At 41.6% G+C, this 20,293-nt stretch overlaps 1 protein-coding gene across 11 annotated transcripts in view; it reads left to right on the top strand.

Annotated features, from left to right (window-relative positions):
* The first annotated feature begins 3,985 nt into the window (after positions 1-3,985).
* Kif1b (kinesin family member 1B) overlaps positions 3,986-20,293 on the top strand; it is a 140,726-nt gene continuing 124,418 nt past the window's right edge. For all 11 annotated transcript variants that reach the window (XM_028893597.2, XM_028893595.2, XM_028893592.2 and 8 more), the window contains exon 1: positions 3,986-4,280. The gene's annotated coding sequence lies outside the window, so the exon portion shown is untranslated. The remainder of the gene's footprint in view (positions 4,281-20,293) is intronic.

The raw sequence follows: 20,293 nt of genomic DNA, 5'->3' as shown, positions 1-20,293 counted from the left end.
CTGACGCTGGCTTGCAGTTCTGCTTATCTTTTGTTGTGCGAATGTGTTTTTATTGAAGAATTCACCAGTCGTCTGCAGTCAATGCCTTCGGTCTCAAGATAGTTGATTTCAAAGTCATAAGGACACTTAGTAAAATGCTTAAAGCTTTGCCTTTTCTAATTTAGGTTTTTAATCTTTTTGTTACTTTTTTATTTAGGTTTTGTTTGTTTGTTTGTTTTAAGCAAGGTTAGCTCTCTATGTAGCTCTGGTTATCCTGGAACTCACTATGTAGAGAACTCAACTCACAGAGCTCTCTTTGTCTGCCTCTGCCTCCCAGAGGGCTGGGGTTAAAGGCCTGAGCCACTATGCTGCGTTTTGATTTCAGTTTTTAACCCATGTGAATTTGTATTTATATGGTATAAAGAAAGAAAATCACGTTTTCCACATTGTCGCTATTGCTCTTTGAGATGGAATCTCATGATGGCCTCGAACGCCGGTCCTTCTTGCTCAGCCTCCAGAGTGAGTCTGCAGCGCCGTGCCCTGCTAAGCCACAGTCTGTCGTGATGACTCCATCATCCTGACTTCCGTGTCCCAGAAAGGGTAACGTCGGCCCAGCACTGACTCAGACCCGTGGTGCTGTCATGGTGTCTTCCACAGCTTGTGTGGCTCTGACTCCTCTGTTCCGATTCTCGTGTATGTCCTGTGTCAACACGACAGAGGCCTGATCTGTAATGTTACAGAGTCTCTCTAACTATGGGCCAAGGACTTTTTTCTCTCACTTTCTTTGTACTTTTATTTGCTTGCATTCCAGGGGTAGCCCCATCAGACCATGGCGCATTTGCTTTCACAGTAGTTTGTGATTTTGGAGAGGCTCTTTTACAAAAAAATCTGTTAACTGAGCAATTGAGTGACTGCAGAATGCTTCATTCGTCAGAGGGTCCAAAGCTTGCCCAAAGCACCTTTGTCTGCCTGGGTTGATGGTTCCATTTTTGCTGCCCCATATCTCCACTGAGACTCTTCTTAGTGTGAGCTCAATTGAGTGTTCAAACCATAGTCACTACCATTTAGGTGTTTGTATACTCGGAGCTTGGATTAAGTGGGTGTCTCCGATGACTCTAGAGCTCTGTTTATTTTGCCATTACACTTTCTGTCTTGTCTTGGCCTTCAGGAAGCTAAGGCATGGGTCTATGCTCAGAGGTAGCATTTCCCTGACTCTAGATTTTTGGAATTACCTCTCTTTCTCTGCATTCTGCTTATTCCCTTATTCCAGGTAAAGTAGCCTTTTTTTTTTTTTTTTGATTGGTTGCTTGGTTTTCGGGATAGGGTCTCACTATGTACCCCTGGCTAGCTTATTCCATATATATAGTATAATCTGGTTCACAATTTGCAGAGATTCTCCTACCTCTGACTGTTGGGTGTTGGAATTATAGACATGCCCACCATTCCTGGCTCAAGCAGGCTTTTCTTCATAGCTTCTTATTTGCTTATAAAAGCTTTATGATATATGAAGATATTAAAATCGTACGTATTAATGAGGATGCCATATTATGTTTGGACACAGACACATTGAATAATGTTTAATTCAGGTTTAGCATATTTATTTCAAACATTTTGAAAAGATTTTTTTTTGAGCTGAGGTCCAAACCCAGGGCCTTGCACTTGCTAGGCAAGCCCTCTACCACTGAGTTAAATCCCCAACCCCAAAGATTTATTTTTTTTATTTTTATTTATTTTTTATTTTTTATTTTTTTAAAGATTTATTTATTTATTAAGTACACAGAAGAGGGAGCCAAATCTCATTACAGATGGTTGTGAGCCACCATGTGGGTGCTGGGAATTGAACTCAGGACCCCTGGAAGAACAGTCAGTGCTCTTAACCTCTGAGTCATCTCTCCAGCCTCAAAGATTTATTTTTTAATTTAAAACATTATATCTATGTGTGTGTCTATGTGTTGGAATGTGCATCTGAGTGCAGATGCCCTTGGAGGCCAGAGATGTCAGATCCCCATGGAGCTAAAGTTACAGGTGATTGTGAGTTGCCCAAATGCAGGTAGTAGGAACTGAACTCAGGTCCTCTTCAAGAGCAGGAAGCCCTCTTAACGGCTGAGCCCTCTCCACCTCCTCCTCAAACACTGCTTCTTTATAGCGAAAACTTTCGGAGCCCTTTCTCTTAGTTTTCTGAAGTGCACAGTGTGTTATTGTTACCTGTGGACATCCTACTGTGCAAGAGCACATCACAACCTCATGCTCCTGTGCAAACCCAGTAACGTTTCTCTATACTGGATGATTCATCTCTTCCTCTTCCTCATTCTAGGGCCTGAACTCAGGGCCTCCCATATGCTAAACAAGTGCTCCACAATTTAGCTACACTTTCAGGTCAACTTCTTGTTTTATTTATTTTATTAATATTTTTGTCTGTTAAAATTTTAATTTATTATTATGATGTGGTGTGTGAAGTGTGTGTCCATGTGTTGAGTAGGTTCTCTCCTTCCTCGTTTACATGGATTCTAGAGATGGAATTTGGATTATTAGGCTTCATCAGAAGCACCTTTACCCACTAATCCATCTTGACTGGCCCTGTTTGTTTAAGACAGGGTTTCTCTATGTAGTCCAGGCTGGCCTTCAACTCACAAAATCATTCCTCCTAATATTTTAAGCAATTTTATTGCTTGTATGTTTCAGTGCAAATTCCATCAAATCTTTTTGTGGAAAGGTGAAGTATAAATTCTAATTTGTCGTGGGGGGTGTCTTTAATCTCAGCAATTGGGAGGTAGAGGCAGACAGATCTCTGTGGGTTGGAGGCCAGCCTTGTCTACATAGTGAGTTCTAGGAGAGTCAGAACTACAAAGTGAGACGACAAACAAAACAAAACAAAACAAATAAATGCAATGAGAAATGTCCAATAAACGTGGAATAACTGGGGAGTCTACTGCAGTGGCATGGTGATTTTTCAGAATCATTAGTATAGAAGGTTAATTTTCATGTTTTAGTGTGTAGGCCTTTTTCTACCCCAAAATACTGTATTAAAGTCAGGGATGAGAAAGAAAAAAATCTTCTCTTACTTTCAATTTCTGCTAGTAAATCCGAAAGACGTTTTTCAACCTTCAAAGGCAGTGTGATTGGCAGGTTGTCACTGTGATATTTTTTACTAAGTACTGAATTGAGCTGCTCATGAACAGCTGTGGGCCTTTTCCTTTGAGCTGAACCCAAATCTGATTTTTTAAAAACACACGGCTCGTAGAGCTTTTGTGTTCTCATGAGTTCTGGTAACCCCCTTCAGGGCCGTCTCTCACGGGCCGCTCAGTCCATTCACTGGGCGCGATACAAAGCGTTTTGTTCCTCTGCTCACACCAGCACGCCGTCTCCCAAGGAGACGCTGAATGCCCACTAAGTCATGCTCTCCCATTACTCATTCCTCCTTTTCTCCCAAGGTGGCGTGTGGGAGGTGTTGTGCTGGGGTTCGACAAGAATAGGCCAGGAAGCTTTCTGCTGGATACACTCATGTCTGCGCGTGGTTCCCTTCCCACCGCGCCGGGCTCGGCGGCATCGCCGTGTGAGCTTGTTTTCCAAACGGACAATGACTCCACACTCGGCCGCTCCCACATAATCCCAGCTCTCGGATGGCAACTGGACCGTCCAGTCCTGCCCTGTCACTCAGGCAACCTTTTGTCCCTTTACGAAGCGGGTCATCCGGCCACACAGGCGCGGCTGCTCCCCACTAACACCCTTTGGGGGTCACCCGGGAGGGAACTCTGGGCACCGGCTTCGCCCACCCGACACGCCCGCACCCGCATCGGCTCCTGGACCAGCAGGGGGCGCTCGAGTGTCTCCGTCGCTCCGCCAGCATCTCCCGCCCCCTCTGACGGACTCGCCTTACTATTGGCCGTCCTTCCCAAGATCTTCATCTCGATTGGTCACCTTCCGCGTCGGTCTCGGTTGCTGGGCGGGCCGGAGTGACGCGCGGCGCTCTGGCTCGGGGCGGTGTCCCGCGCCGGCGGCTTCGGGCGGAGTTTGGCGAGCTGCGACGCGGTGTAGTCAGACGGCAGTGGTCCGGGGAGGAGACAGCTCGCGTCCGAGCTTCTCTCTGCTCCTTCGCCGCATCCACTGCCGCGCCCCGGCCTCCCGCCAATCCTCGATGCAGAGTTGGGCGGCCGCGTGATGGGGTTGCGGAGCGGCGCCCTGCGGCTCCCGGCGGCCGCTGCTCGCGCTGAGGTGCGTCGGTGCCCGGCCTCCCGCGCCCCTGCGCGCCGCGGCGTCTTCTGACTCGGCCGGCTCGCCCGTCGGTCCGCAGCGCGGCTGAGGTGAGGAGGCGGAGGTGGGGCGGCTGAGAGGAGGTGGGCGGTGGTGCCGCGGCGCCGGCGAAGGGGGCCGCTCCCGCGGGACAGACTTCGGGCTGGGGTCGGGCCTGGGGAGGGGGCTGGGCGAAGCGAGGAAGCGGCGCGGCCGGCCGGGGTGCCGGGTCGGCGGTGAGGAGCCTCGCCCTCGGTGGAGAGCCCTGGCCGGCCGGCCGGCCGCGAGCGAGCCCCGGGCTCCTGTCCAGCGGCCTGCCGGTTCCCCGCAGTGCCCTGCACCGGCTCTCCGCTCCCCCCACCCCCGGGCTGCCAGGCCCCGCTCTGTTCTGCAGGGCCGTCGCTGTCCCGCCGTATCTGCGCACATTGCAGCTCTGAGGGAGCCGGCCCTGCCCGCCCCGGAGCCAGCTGGTCTTTCTCCCCTTCTTCCCTCTCACCCCCATTGTGATTGGCATCAGGGTTCTGACTGGGAATGTGGCAGTGCCCCTGTGCCCGATGAAGGTGGGAAAGGGCATCCGGTGGCGCGGAGGGCTCAAGGGCTAGACCGAGGAAGGATGCAAAGGGAGGGGGCTTGTTGGATGCTGGCCAGCAGGGAGGAAGGCTGGTGTGGGCTCGACGTTGAGCCGACCAGGATTACTCTGGCAGCCATATTGGGAGGATGATCTGACAAATCGTTTAGGAGCCAAGTCCGGTTGCTGGAAGGCACCGAGTGACAGCCCTGGCAGCTTTCAGGGTGACTAGCCGCACCAGAAGCCAAGTTGTGGGGGTTGGGAGGCCGCTCGGAGCAAGCCAGTCATTGTTCATGCAACGCAAGCCCTCGCCGACTATAAAAGCAAAATTGAGCTCCCAAATCACCTTTTCTCTTTTGTGAATTGCCATTCGAGTCTTCAGGGTAAACTGGCTTAAGATTCCATTCTTGTTGGGATGAAATCCTGTGATGCTGTACTTATCACCGATATCCATTGCTGCTTTGGCTCTTGAAGGCCTGTTGATGCCTTTCCTCTGTGAAGGCCACTTTACCATGTTGGAGACTCTCAGCATATTTCATTGCGTGGATAGATTTGCATAGTACCTCAACATTGCAGAGATTAGTAAACTGGAATATTCTGATAACCGAGAAGACTTGCAGCAGTATTTCTGAGGAGGCAGGTTGTCATCGTTGTGGAATCTAGAGGTAGCCTAAATTAGATTGTCAACAGATCTCTTGCTTATGTAGCTCTCCCTGTTCCAAGCAGCTGTTCTGCCAACGCCGAGCATGCTGCTTTGTGTCATGATGTGCCTGTCTTAACCCAGAGAAAGCGGTGATTGGGTTTGATTTGAATAACCGTTAAAAAGCGATATTATGGGTGATATTTTATTTACAGGCTGTGCACTTGGCTTAGTCATAACAAAATTTTAGCTTGTATTTTCATTGAGAAGTGTGGTAGTCTTTTCTAATTTTGTTGATACTGATTATGAAGTAATTGAAGTTGTTAATGTGCTATTTGAGGATGGATTATGAAGATTACTCAATACCGGTGTTTTAAAGTACATCTAGAAATGATCAATAAATGGGTTCAGAGTGAGCCTGTAAATGTGTTTTCCTATATTTTGAACACGCACAGGACCTGGGGAGATGGTATGACTCCTGTCTTCTTTATGCCCTTCAATTTAAACTTCATCTTTGGCAATGGGTGGGGGCTGGAGATCCAACCCAGGTCTTAGACATGTTTGACAACCTACCTATATACTACTGAGCTATATTCCCACCCTCCATTTTCCATTTTTTTTTTTTTTTGAGACAGGGTTTCTCTGTGTTGTTTTTTATGGTGCGTGTCCTGGATCTCGCTCTGTAGACCAGGCTTGCCTAGAAATCACAGAAATCTGCCCAGCTCTGCCTCGCGAGTGCTGGGATTCACGGCTGCCTGGCCTATATTCCATTTTTTAATGCATCAATTCTTTATTTAAATTTTTTCTATTTTAATTTTTCTGTGTACTTAAGAATAACTACTAAAAACAAGTTCCAGGTTTTTTTTTTTTCCAGATCTGACGACCGAACCCAGGGCCTTGCGCTTGCTAGGCAAGCACTCTGCCACTGAGCTAAATCCCCAGCCCCCAGTGTTTTTTTTGGTAAGAGAACTCAGCACACTTTATTTTTTTTATAATTTTTATCATTAAGCAATCTCTTTAAACTTCAACAGATACTAGTTTTTTTGGTTTTGATTTATTTTATGTGTATGAGTGTTTTGCTTGCACCATGTTTGTGCCTGGTGCCCTCCGAGGACAGACAAGGGTTTGGACCCCCTGGACCTGGAGTGACAGGTGATTGTGAGTCCCCATCTGGGTGCTGGGAACTAAAGGAGGGTCCTCAAGAGCTTTCACTGCTGAGCTCTCTCTAGCCTGAAGTCAGTGGTTTTTCCAGTAAATTAATATTCAAGAAATACAGAATGTCTGTTTTATGATTCCATATCAAAAATAAGAAATAGTTGTAAGTATATGTAAAGAACTGTGATTAAATATAATTTAAGCATTTGATAAAATCAGACCTGATTGTGAATCTGAAGTGAGGAAAGATTTCTTAAGTCTGTATAGATCTTCACTGTTGAATATTTTTCTGGAATTTATCCAATTAAGTACAGTTTATAAGGCATAGGGCAGACTGTTTCCCATTTCAAGAGCAGATATGAATGCAGTTTTCTTTTTTCTACTAAATTTGTGCAGGGAATAAATTATTGCCCAAGAAAAGTATGCCAACAGTTTCCAAGGCCCAAGCTTTCTAGTCTACTTTTTCAGTTTTGGTCTTGTTCTGTGTACAGAATAAAGGACAACAGTGAGTCCTTGCTGCCTTGTTTGTAAACCCCTTCCCAGGCTACTCACGGTAATAAGCCTTTCCCAGGAGTAAGTGTATCCCTGTGGTTCTATACACTGATGTGATAGAATTTCACAGTGCCCTGAAGTTAAAGCTGTATCATCCCTGTTTCACAAAGTTCCCTTTGAAAGAGATCTTTAGATACCCAAGAGAGAGAATAAATATATACACCTTTATTTTGGTGCAGGATAGAAGACATTAAACAGATTTGGCTATGATAGGGAAATCTTGTGAATTTGGATTTTTCTTTTTTTCTTTTGGTTAACAGCTCAGTGACTGATTTGTTCTCATAGTCATTAAGAGATACTCCAGCCCATATATAGATTCAGGTCTTTGTCCTAAAAGAATGTGAGCTCTACCATTTGTACTTGGACTCTAGCTTCCTTTATTTTAGTGCAGTTAGTGTACTGCTGCTTATGCTCTGGAAGTTTCTGTGATTCTCAGTCATCCTTTTTTCTCTTTCTCATGCTGTGTAGTATGAATGATTTTGCGATTGTGGCTGCATATGTGATTCAAGTTAAAAGACTGAAAATATCTGTTGGATACAAGAACTTTATTTAGTTGGGGGAGCTGAGGACTCTACTATGGAACTGAGGCTCTGCCTCACAGATTTTTCACATCATCTTGGCAGATGTCAGTAGCTATATAAATAAACAATAGTAGTAGCAGCAATAATGATAAAGTATTGAACTCATACTGAGCACTTAAGCACATTTATTAATTTAATTCATAGGTAACCATGCCAACTAGATACAGTTATTGTCCCCATTTCTCATGTGAAGAAACTTAAACACGCTAAATGACTTTCCTGCCATTACTAGATCTAGGTTAGTTGTCATTGTGCTGACTTGCTTAGAGACCACCCTTCCCTTCAGATTGCTTCACTTCTGCTCAAACCCTGGCTTGGTTCTTTTAAGTATCGTGCCACATCTTTTAACATGTCATCACTTTCAGATCTCAGATTGCTGTCCAGTCTTAAATCCTGATAATTTACAGTCCTCACCCCTGTAATCTCTGCTTGTGTATTCCCGTGTTCAGTCTCCAAGGCTCTTAGTCTCTTCTTTTCCCACACTGTCACGTCTGGGATTCGTTGCTCCAGCCCCTTTCATACAATATCAACTTTGCTGTTTTCGATTCTTTACTCTTCTGAAGGCCTCCTATCCACAGGCCAGCTTGAGTCATTCCTGCTTTCCATACCTTCTGTTCTTACTCTGCTTTCATGGAGAAGCCTCACAAAGGGCTGGGGATTAATGCTACTGTCAGTATGTCAGTTTGTCTTTGATGTTTGCTGAAACAGGTCTGCTTGGTCTTCTCAGGATGTTCACAGTGAGTGGCTTAAACCTCCCACTGCCTCTGCTTAGCAGAAAATGTATCTACTACCTCATAGGGAAAAAAAGGCACAGGTTCCTTCAGTCTCCCCCTTTCTCTTCTAACAACCGCCCCCCCCTCCTTCTCTTCTTTTCTCCAGCCTGAGAAAGGTTATTTTCTCTGACTTCAGCTAATCCCTTGCCTGTGCTCTGTGTATCACTGGCTCCTAATCTTTTGGGATTTGTTTCATTGGTTGCTCTTATTTCTCCTTCGCTGACTTTCCCCCACTGTTCCTTGAACGTTCCTGGCAAGTTTTACCTTAGGACTCACGCTCTGTCTTTAGCCTGAATTGTTCTTTCTCTCTAATCTGTTTGGCTAACTCCTTCACCTCTTTCAGATTTTTGCTAAAATTTCACCACTTCAATAAAGGGCACCCCTGGCATATCTACATACACCACTTCTTGACTTTACTTCCCTCCCTTCAGTTACATTCACAATAGCTTACTACTTTTAATACTTCTTTGCCTCAATAGAATGAAAGTTCTTCCAAGACAGGGATTCCCTATATGTATGCAATGTGTTAATTAAACATGCAAAGGTGCAGGTCTTTTCTAGTAAAAATAAAACGGTAGGGGACAAAGATCTCGTTTCCATTCCTGTCCCCTTTCTTTTGTTCATCACAGTTAGATATGATGGGTTCAGGCATTTTCACTTTGCCTCCCCAGCATGAGTGATTCTAGATCTCCTACATCTTTGATACTATTCTTGCACAGGTTTCCAGCACGCACTCACGCATGCACGCACGCACGCAAATGTAAAATGCTTTAAAAAAAAAAAAATCCAAATCCACTGGCTTTTCAAGCTAGAAATATAGTATAACTGAACTGTTTTCAATGAAAAATATAACTGGTGTGACTTAAATGTGCAATTTTATATAAAGATTAGTAAATATCAGCCCCAAACTCATGATTTAACCCTGGGGAAAGCCTGCAATACTTGTATTCTGTGTTGTCATTTAAAAGAAAACACACTGAATTCAAATTCAGTTTATCATGTAATAATTTGCTTCTACATAGAAAAATTGGACCTTCCTTCTTGCCTCCAAAGGTGAGTTCTTACCCAGGTATATAGGTGTAATGAGAAGCTGATTTCAGAAATAAGTCTTAATAAATTTGATTTGTCCTTTGTTTAAAATTTGCCATTTTTGTATCATTTTAAACCAAACTCATTTTCTGCAGGACAGTTTCAGGAATAATTACCATTTATTTTGATCATAGAAGAATGTTAGTGGAATGTTGGGGTTTAAGTGGCAGAATTTCATATCTGCCTCCTCCTTCCTCTAAAAATCTATAGAATATGGTCATTAAAGCTAGTTAACTTCCTAGGTAGATTTAATATTAACTAATCAAATTTTGGATCTTTGAAAAAAATTCTATTCTAACTTCCATTTAGAGTAGTTTATTTCAAGCTCATGTACCATATAGGGACTATTGTTCTCCAATCCATGGGTGCCTCCCCCAAACTCCCAGGCTGGGAATGGAATCCAGGGCTTTGTGCATATGAGGCAAGCACTACATACAACTGAATTTCCTCTCCAGCTCCAAACTGTTTCTTGAGGCATTTTTTGGTTTCTGAGAAAAAAAAAAAAAAAAAATGTCAGCAGTGCAAAGGAGGATTCTTGGTTTCATAGTTGCAGAGGCAGGAGGACATATGTTTGGTAAGTCTAAAAATTGTATCAGTTTATTTTAGATAGTGGCTAAAAGAAAACAGTTGGGGAGCCTGGCTGAGCCTGTTCAGGCACATTGGAAATTGAAACTATGATCTGTCAGTGACTGTTCCTGTGCAGGCTGACTATTGGCATTGAGTTAGGATGTAAAAGGCAGCATTACCATCTCACAGAATGACCAAAGGCCAAAGATCAAGAGTACACACACACACACACACACACACACACACACACACACACACTCACACACACCCCTCTGTCTCTGCGCCTGCCTGTTTGTCTCACACACACAAATTCTTATATATTTGGAGCTATTTTACAGGTATAGCCATGGTCTTAAAACCTGCTTGGTCTTTATGGAAGTTATTAGATACAGAAATGCATAAATGTTACATAAAAAGGAATTTTTTGTTTGTTTGTTTTGAGATAGAGTTTCTCGGTGTAGCTTTTGGAGCCTGTGCTGGAACTCACTTTGTAGACCAGGCTGGCCTCGAACTCACAGAGATTCACTCTGCCTCCTGAGTGCTGGGATTAAAGGTGTGCACCACCGCCCAGCAAAAGGAATTATTAAATTTTAATGATTTATTTTTATGTGTATTGGTGTTTTGCCTGCATGTTTGTCTGTCAGATCCTCTGGAACAGGAGGCACAGACAGTTGTGAGCTGCCAAGTGGGTACTGGGAAGAGCCACCAGTGCCCTTAACTGCTGAGCTGACTCTCTAGCACCTATTTGTAGTATTTTAAATGGGGCTCTACTACAGAAAGTTACTTCATTTTGTGGTATGTTTATTCTTTTTTACATGTGTTGGCACATGCCTTTATTTCTCTATTTGTTATTTTGTCTTTTTTTTTTTTCCCAGAGCTGAGGACCACTCTGCCACTGAGCTAAATCCCCAACCCCATTTTGTCTTTTTTTTTTTGGTATGTTTATTCTTATGATGTTTTTGGAAACATACTCTAATTCAGTATAGGCTATCCTTCCACTCCTGTGTAGTAGAGGCTACTCTTAAATCCTGTTTTTCCATCTTCCTGCCTTCACTTTTTAAGTGAATGAGACACCTGGTTAGCTTTTTTTTTTCCCTTGAGGCAAGATTTCATGCAGCCCAAGTTAGAACTCACTGTCTAGTCTAGGATAACCTTGAATTCCTAATCTTCCTGTTTTTACTTCCCAAGTGCCATGATTGTAAGTGTATGCCACTTCACATGCCTTTTTTGTTTGTTTAATTCTTTAAATTACAATTCATTCTTTGAAAATATAATTCAGTCACAGGCATGGTAGTATATGTCTTTAATTTCAGCACTCAGGAGGCAGAGGCAGGAGGATCTCGGTGAGTTGGAGTCCAGCCAAAACCGAGTTTTGGAAATTCCAGGCCTTCCAGGGCAACATGGTGAGGTCCTGTCTCAAAAAAATAATAAAAGTAAATAAAATAATAAAAAAATTTTCCAATGAAAAAGTTCATTGGAAAAGATTATCTTTTAACCCCCCCCCTCCCGACAGTTTCTCTGTGTAGCTTTGGTGTCTGTCCTGAATCTCACTCGAATTCACAGAGATCCGCCTGGCTCTGCCTCCTGAGTGCTGGGATTCAAGATGTGCACCACCACTGCCTGGCTTCTTTTGAATTTCTTTTTTTTTTTTTTTTTTTTTTTTTTCCGAGACAGGGCTTCTCTGTGTAGCTTTGCGCCTTTCCTGGAACTCACTTGGTAGCCCAGGCTGGCCTCGAACTCACAGAGATCCGCCTGGCTCTGCCTCCCGAGTGCTGGGATTAAAGGCGTGCGCCACCACCGCCCGGCTTCTTTTGAATTTCTTAATGTTACTTTATTGCACTAGAAAATTGGGCTAATAATAATTTCTTTTTTAAATAAAAATTACCGAAGCTCAATTCTAATTAGTCTTAACAATAAAAACCCAGAGTCAGATATTGAGGGTGAAAACTTTTAAAAGATAAGAGAAGCAGAGCAGCAGCCACTAGAAACTTCTTACCTCTATGAATCCTCAGACTGAATGAGGGAGGGCTGAGATCCTTTCTCCACCCCCCTTATATTCCTGTCTCCACTTTACTAATACTGCGATAAAAGGCATGCACCACCACCACCTGGCTCTGTTTCTTTTAGACTGGTTCAATCTCCTGTAGCCCAGGGTAGCCTTGAACTCTTGATCTTCCTGCTTCTTCCAAAGTCTTGGGATTAAAGGTGTGTGCCACCACAGCCAGGCCTCTGTGATTAACTAGTGGCTAGCTCCATCCTCTGATCTCCAGGCAAGCTTTACTTGTCAGAACAAACAAAATATCATATAACAAGAACCTTGGTATAATGAACTCACAATAAAAACTAGATTAAGGTTGTTGTAAATGGAGGTAGAGTTTTTTTTTCACGAATGCTCGGTCCCAAATAAACACAAAATCTTATATTAATTACAAAAAATGCTCAGCTGATAGATAGCTCAGGCTTATAGCTAACTAGCTCTTACATTTAAATTAACCCATTTCTATTAATCTGTGTATTGCCTTGTGGCCTGTGCTTTATTGTTCCTCTGGCATCTTGTTTCTTGGGCATCTGGCTGGTATCTGTCCCAACTCCACCCTTCTCCATCCCATTCCTCAGTTTGATTGTTCTGCCTAACCTTATCCTGCCTTGCCATAGGCCAAACAGCTTCATTATTAACCAGTGGGAGTAATACATATTCACAGCATACAGAAAGATCATCCCACAGCATCTCCCCCCTTTTGTCTAATCAAAAAGGAAAGTTTTAACATTAACATAGTAAAATTACATATAACAAAACAGTTATCAAGTAAGAATTATAGTTACAATATTCAGCCTATTTGTATTTGACAAAATTAAAGAAAATACTCTATCATATATCTTATCTTTGTGAGTCCAAAGTTTTGTATATATTTTATCTTTTATCATAACTAAAGAAAACAATTGTAACTATTTAGTAGTCTTCAACTCTATCAAAGACCCCAGAAGGGTGAAATGTTAGCTAATAACAGGGACATCAGGCTGCCTGGACAGTCACCCAAGTTTTATCTGTAACACTGGGGCATCCAACTTTGGCCTACAGGCCTAGCATACCTGACAGACATTTCTGAGAAGCAGGAAATTTTGAAGGACTGTTCTACCTTGTCTTAGCAATGTTTGGCAGTCACCTGTTTTGTGTTCTGCTGGTCCAGTTTGAACAGTATCTGTCAGCTATTGAGGTGAGGGCACTTTCTTTGTCCACATGGCTAGCTTTTGCCATAAAGAAAACAAACTCCATATGGAGTTTCTTTGATGCCCATCATCTTCTCTGAAGTAGATTAGTGCTGCCAGAGCAGATGTGTCTCACTGTCATGAAAAGCCTTAGGTTATTAAACATATTAAATGCAATATTCAGTTGTTTTGAAGTGTTTGAAGACTATCTAAATATATTTGTGTATGATCTTGAAAACATACCTAACATGACTATAAGTTTGACTATTGTAGATAATTATTAATCTGTATTTTTAATTTTACGTTGTATTTTAAAATGAGCTGTATAAGCACAATATTCTAAACAGTAGAAACATCATACAGCATAACAGAAATAACTTTAAATTTGAATCAATAAACTCAAATCCATACCAATGTAAAATATGTAAGATTAACAGTTGTTTTTTGGATTAAAGCAGATTCAATAATCTACCCCTTTTCCCCATCATAATAATCTACCCCCTTTCCCATCATTTCTATATCATAACTCCTTTTCTTCTTTTAGAAAGAGATTGACTGTGACCAATAACAGTTTGTAACCAGCACCCCTTAAATGAAAACAAACATTTATAACCAATATTTTGGGAATATGGGCGTAGTTTTTTAGATTGCTTCCTGCTGATTGGTGGGTGCTGGTAATTTTTGAGGGACCCTCAGAAAATCAGGATAATTGTTAAGGCTTGGCTAGAGTATTTTGTGAGGCTGGATCATATTAGTCAGCTGCCTTGAAGCTATTTTGGATTTGGATCATCTGGGCCATTGTTATTGGTGTTTGGTTCCCTTGGTCTGAAAATACATAAACTTTTAAAGGTAACATACACATCTATATTAATACAAATATAAACTGTGCATTATACACAAGCTAGCCAAAGATAATTTTTTGTTTTATGTTTGAGCAGGTAAAATATATATCACCTGTCTTGTAGTTACTTTAGGTTTATTTTCTTATATCTGTAGTCTAGATTTCAGGGGGTCTTCCTTGATCAAACCTGATTTTTCTTAACCTAGAATTAAATCATAGCCTCTCATCTCCTATAGAAACAAAAGCATAACCTCTCCCCCAAAGTACCATATCTTTTGACTTAAATTTTGAAGTTAATTTTAAAATACATAATTTGGTTTAATTTAGTAGCTTTCATAATCAAACTGTCTCTCAGCAGTTATCATTTGCCCTTTAACAGTTAAAAAATCTAAAAGAAAACGGGGGGCTGGAGAGATGGCTCAGAGGTAAAGAGCACTGGTTGCTTTTCCAGAGGTCCTGAGTTCAATTCCCAGCAATCACATGGTGGCTCACAACCATCTGTAATGAGATCTGGCGCCCTCTTCTGTCCTGCAGCGACACATGCAGGTAAAACACTATATATGATAAATAAATAAATCTTTAAAAAAAAAAATTTAAAGAAAACACAATTAAATATAGACTCCAGACTCTCTGTGTATTTCCCATCTTTACATGGCTTATCATATTTTTTATTACTTTATTTCCTTTTTAAGGACTTTACTATTATTTTTAAATCACCTTTTTTAATCTATGACTGCTTCTACCCCTTCTCTCTCCTAAGCCTACTCACAGTTTTTAAACATACTGTGACCTGTTTAGAGGCCTTTTTTTTTTTTTTGTCTGAATCTGTCCTTACTGGGTATCTTTAACCCTTTTTGTCTATCTGAGCAGAGATCTTAAATCTGCCACTCAGTGCATGTTTGTACCATGGCCCTTGTGAGACTGCAGGAAGCCTCCATGATGCAGCTCAAGCCTGTACACCACAGCCAGGGCATGTGTCTCTGTACTGTAGCCCACATGAGAGACATGAACTGTGAAACTCCTCTTGGCTCGATTTTTGTGTATCTAGAACCCCCCCCCCCCTTTTAAGCTTTCTCAGGCTTTATGTAGTTGTAAGTGTCCCATGTTGGGTGCCATATGTAAACAGAGGCAGTTTTTCTTTCCCGACCACCTGGTCCCAAATAAACATACAAAAGCTTATATTAATTACAAAATGCTTGGCCGATAGCTCTGGCTTATTGCTAACATGCTCTTACATTTAAATTAACCCATTTTTATTAATCTATGTATTGCCATGTGGCATGTGGCTTTACTGGTCCTCTGGCATCTTTCTTCTTGGGCGGCTTGCCCAAGTATTATACTTTGTATATTTTTGCATGTTTAAGTTGTTGTGGGAAAGTTTTTTTTTCACTCATTGTATTTTATAGGAAAAAATGTAAATGTATGTATTATCTGGTGGGGATCTATTTTAGTTGGTAAAGTGCTTGCCTTACATGCTTGAAGCCCTGGATTTGAACCACCTCATAGAGGTGTGGTGGCATATACCTATAATCTGAATAATTTAGGAGGTTGGGGCTGGATTATCAGACATTCAGATTTTTTTCATTATGTTCAGCCTGGGCCACAGGAGGCCATGTATTTGAAGGGGAGGGAAAGAAGAAGAGAGAGAGAGAGAGAGAGAGAGAGAGAGAGAGAGAGAGGGAGGGAGGGAGGGAGGGAGGGAGGGAGGGAGGGAGGGAGGGAGGGAGAGAGAGGAGAGAATATAAATATATTGATTCTCCAAACAAGTGGCTGTCAGCTTTTTTTAATTAGAAAGGAATTTGATGGTTAACTAACAGGGATATGGTAGGACTGGAAAGAGATTTTTATAATAGAAGCAGCAGTTTGGTGACTGATTAGGTGGATAGAGGAAGCAAGCTTGTATTTGTGTGAGAGCTATTTAGATTTGTTTGTGTGACGTCGAATGAAATGCTGGTAGAATATTTAGGGAGGGAAATTAAGCCTGCTGTAAAATGATTATGTGATGATGTTAAAGATATTTAACATTTTAGTTCATAGTTGCAAATCTTTGATGTCAAAAGCAGAGCAAAGAGGGTTCAGTGTTCACTGTTTTCTTTCTTTGAGTACTTTATCAGTCCCTGAGTAGAACACAAAAAGAGAAACACTTAGGGGCTGGAGAGATGGCTCAGAGGTTAAGAGCACTGACTGCTCTTCCAGAGGTCCTGAGTTCAATTCCCAGCAACCACATGGTGGCTCACAACCATCTATAACGAGATCTGGTGCCCTCTTCTGGCCTGCAGTCATACATGCTGTATACATAATAAATAAATAAATCTTTAAAAAAAAAAAAAGAGAAACACTTAAAAATATCTAAGTATGCTGGCTGGTGGTAGCGCACGCCTTTAGTCCCAGCACTCGGGAGGCAGAGGCAGGCAGATCTCTGTGAGTTTGAGGTCAGCCTGGTCTACATAGGGAGTTCCAGGGAAGGCTCCAAAGCTAAACAGAGAAACCCTGTCTCCAAAAAAAAAAAAAAAAAAAAAAAAATATCAATCTAAGTATTCCATGTAACTATCAACATTTTAACAGCCTTATTTTTTCTCTTCTTGGTTATCTGTAAAAAGATGTTTTTGCAGATTTTCTTGACTGAAAAATCATTTTGTTTGTTTGATAAATGATGTCTCTTTTACAATCTCCTTCTCCCTAGTTTTTCTATTTGAAGAAATTGGTTGACTTGTTCACTATTTCTTACCTTATTCTGGATTTGGATGATGTCTTTGATGTGTTATCCAGTTTCTCTTTCCTTTTTGTGTCTTGCAAAGCAGTGAGTTTCTAGGGCTTGATTCTATTCATTTTTCTTTAGGAGTGAGGGACAGTATACGTATGAGGTAGTGGGTTGGTGCTGCTGTATATGTCCTTTTGTAGGACAGCAAGAAACATGTTGTCAGCCAGGCAGTGGTGGCGCACACCTTTAATCCTAGCACTAGGAGGCAGAGACAGGTAGATCTCTGTGAGTTTGAGGCCAACCTGGGCTATCAGAGTGAGTTCCAAAGCAGAGCAACCCTGTCAAAAAAACAAAACAAAACAAAACAAAAAACCAAAAAACAAAAAACAAAAAAACCAAAGCCAAAACCAACAACAAAATCAAAACCAAAAACAAAAAATGTTGTCCTGCTTCTAGTAATGACAGAATAAATTGTTCATCTTAATCTGTAATATTTTTCCAACAACCACCCTCTTATGTAATGTGTTTTAGTAACCAATGCTGATTGTGCATATGTTGCCAAATTTGGAGAAGAGAAACATTCTGATTTCTTTTGTGTTTATTAGCTTGATTTCTTTTTTTTTTGGTAAAGAATATACAATTAAAAATCATGAAATGGAATCTTTTTAAAAAAGAAGAAATTAAACCGCTTATAGAGGTGCATGCCTTTAATCCCAGCACTTGGGAAGCAGAGGCAGGTGGATCACTCTGTGGAGGCCAGCCTGGTCTACAGAGTGAGTTCCAGGACAGCCAAGCCTACACAAAGAAACCCTGTCTTGAAAAAACAATAAAATAATAATAATAATAATAATAATAATAATAATAATAATATAATTTACCCTTATCTACTGTTTGGTTATCTTGGAATATTTTATTCAAGATATGCTGATTGAATTTAAGACTATAATTTGATTATGTGTATATGTGAGTGACAGGGTCTTCAACCTCTTACATAGATGAGGATCACCTTGTCTCTCTGATCTTCAGGCACATTTTATTAGGGTGCACAATATATCACCACATCTTTGATCCTCTTGCCTTCAGTTTCCCAAGTGCTGGGGTTACAGAAATGTCTGCCAGTGCCTGGCTGTTTTTTTTGTTTTGTTTTTCTTTTCCCCTCATTATTCTATCTTTAAAGGTGAAAACATTTAAAAATTGACATCTATGTCCTTTGTTGTGTCCTTAGTCATTTTTGACAGATATTTGCTTTGGGACTAACTAAAATGTCTTAAGGTCATGTTGAAATTTTTCCCCTGAGATATTAGCTTCTCCTCCAGCCCAAGTTCAAAGTGATTTTTGAAGGAACTAGGATATTCCCTTTGAGGAGCTGTTACAGAACAGTACAAGATAAAGTGCTATCATGTAAAGTTATAGCAGTGTTCTCACTGTGTGTTTGAAGCTGGAAGTACTTAGGAAATACCACTGATTTCTGGAATATTTGGGTCTGTTGTAAGGGAGTCATAGTGAGGGTTGTGAAAGAACATGAGTGTGGGTGAGTAAAGGAGTTTAGCCTGAACATGGATGGTGTCCTTTGACTTTGGTCTTAGATTCTTGGAAATGAAGAGTGACATGGAAAGCCATACTTTGGGAAGGATAATTTGGGGGCTGGACTCTTGGTGCATAAGCATGGGTACCTCAGTTTTGATCCTGAGCTGGGCCTCATAAACCTGTAGCTCTAGTGCTGCAAGGGAAGGAGGAGGAGACAGGAGGAGTGTTGGGGCTCAGTGGTCTGCCAGCCTAGCAGCAAAACAGTGAGGTTCAGGTTCTGTAGATACTGTCTCAAGAGACAGGTAGAACAGGACTCTCATCTTTCTCTTGCATCCACATGAAGTTCGATCTTGAAGCAGAGTTTTGGCTTAAAGCAGTGATTCTTGGTTAGGGGTGAGATTGTTCATCAGGTAAAGATGTCTCACAGTCTCTGTTCCATTCCCAGGATCCACATGGTGGATGGAGAGAACCATCTCCCACAAATTGTCCCCTGACACACAAAGTGAATCCAATGTAATAAAAAGTTAAAAACAAAAATCTAGTATTTGATGCCTACCTTAAAAACTGTTCAATCCTGGCCAGTGGCCGTCTTATGCTTATTGTTTCTCAGTTCTGTTTATACAACCTTGCTAAAGGACTATTGAATCAAAACTGGAAGTTCAAAGGACAGTTCATTTGTTGCAAGAATCCTAGGCACGGATTAGAGTACAGGTAATGAGAAGGAGAGGTGGGAAGGACCTGAAAGCCCAGCATTTGGGAGGCTGAGGCAGAGGAGGATGGAGAAATCAGCCTTCAAATCCAGCCTTGGCCACATAGTGAGACCTTGTTTCCAAAAGGGGGGAAAAGACGGGAAATTGATAGATTGCTAGTTGGGGAGATAATTGGTTTTTGGACATCATAATAGTTAAAATGATAGTTCCATATCAAAGTTGTGTGGGGATTGAAATGTTGATATGATTTGTCTTTCTCTTCTTCCTTTCTTTCTTTCCCTTCTCTCTTCTCCTCCCCCATATCTATCTATCTATCTATCTATCTATCTATCTATCTATCTATCTATCTATCTATCTCTATCCATCCATCCTCATCCATCCATCCATCTATTCATCCATCTGTCCATCTGGTGATAGAACTTAGGTCACTGAGTTACATCCCCAGCCCTTTAAAGAATTTATTAGGAGACAAGGTCTTAATTGGGTCAAGTCTGGACTAGTGTTGAGCTTGTAAACCTCATGGCTTAGCTTCCTGTGTAGCTGTAATTACAGACATATGCTACTGCACCCATATTGAACTATGTTTTTATATGTAGTTTTCCCCTCGATGCTGCATTCTTTTTTTTTTTTTTGTTTGTTTGTTTTTGAGACAGGGTTTCTCTGTGTAGCTTTGCTCCTTTCCTGGATCTCGCTCTGTAGACCAGGCTGGCCTCAAACTCACAAAGATCTGCCTGCCTTTGCCTCCCGAGTGCTAGGATTAAAGGTGTGTGCCACCACTGCCCGGCAATGCTGCATTCTTTTGTGTGTGGTGTGTGTCAGGGGGATAGTACTGAACTAGTGACTATAGCATATGCAACATTAATTGGGAAATAACTCTAAGCTTTCATTTGATAAATGTGGCCACAGAAGTATTTGCTATATTAAGAATGCTTCAGTTAATGTAAAATAAAATAAAAAAAATGGCAGCACATAGTATATTAAAAGATCAATATAAAAAACATTGTAATAACTTGAAACAAAAACAAGAATCATCAAATCTAGCAAGGACTTACACAGGTTGTTTCCCTAACCTTTAATGGATACTGAGCTCTTACCACACAACTAGAACAGTATGGATACTGTTCTAGGTACTAATACATATGACAGGAGATCTCTGAGCAATTTGAACTGGTG

The sequence above is a fragment of the Peromyscus leucopus genome, chromosome 2 (assembly GCF_004664715.2).
Source record: "Peromyscus leucopus breed LL Stock chromosome 2, UCI_PerLeu_2.1, whole genome shotgun sequence".
Lineage (NCBI taxonomy): Eukaryota > Metazoa > Chordata > Mammalia > Rodentia > Cricetidae > Peromyscus > Peromyscus leucopus.
Note: the sequence above shows the minus strand (reverse complement) of the source record. Positions and strands in the feature narration are given on the sequence as shown.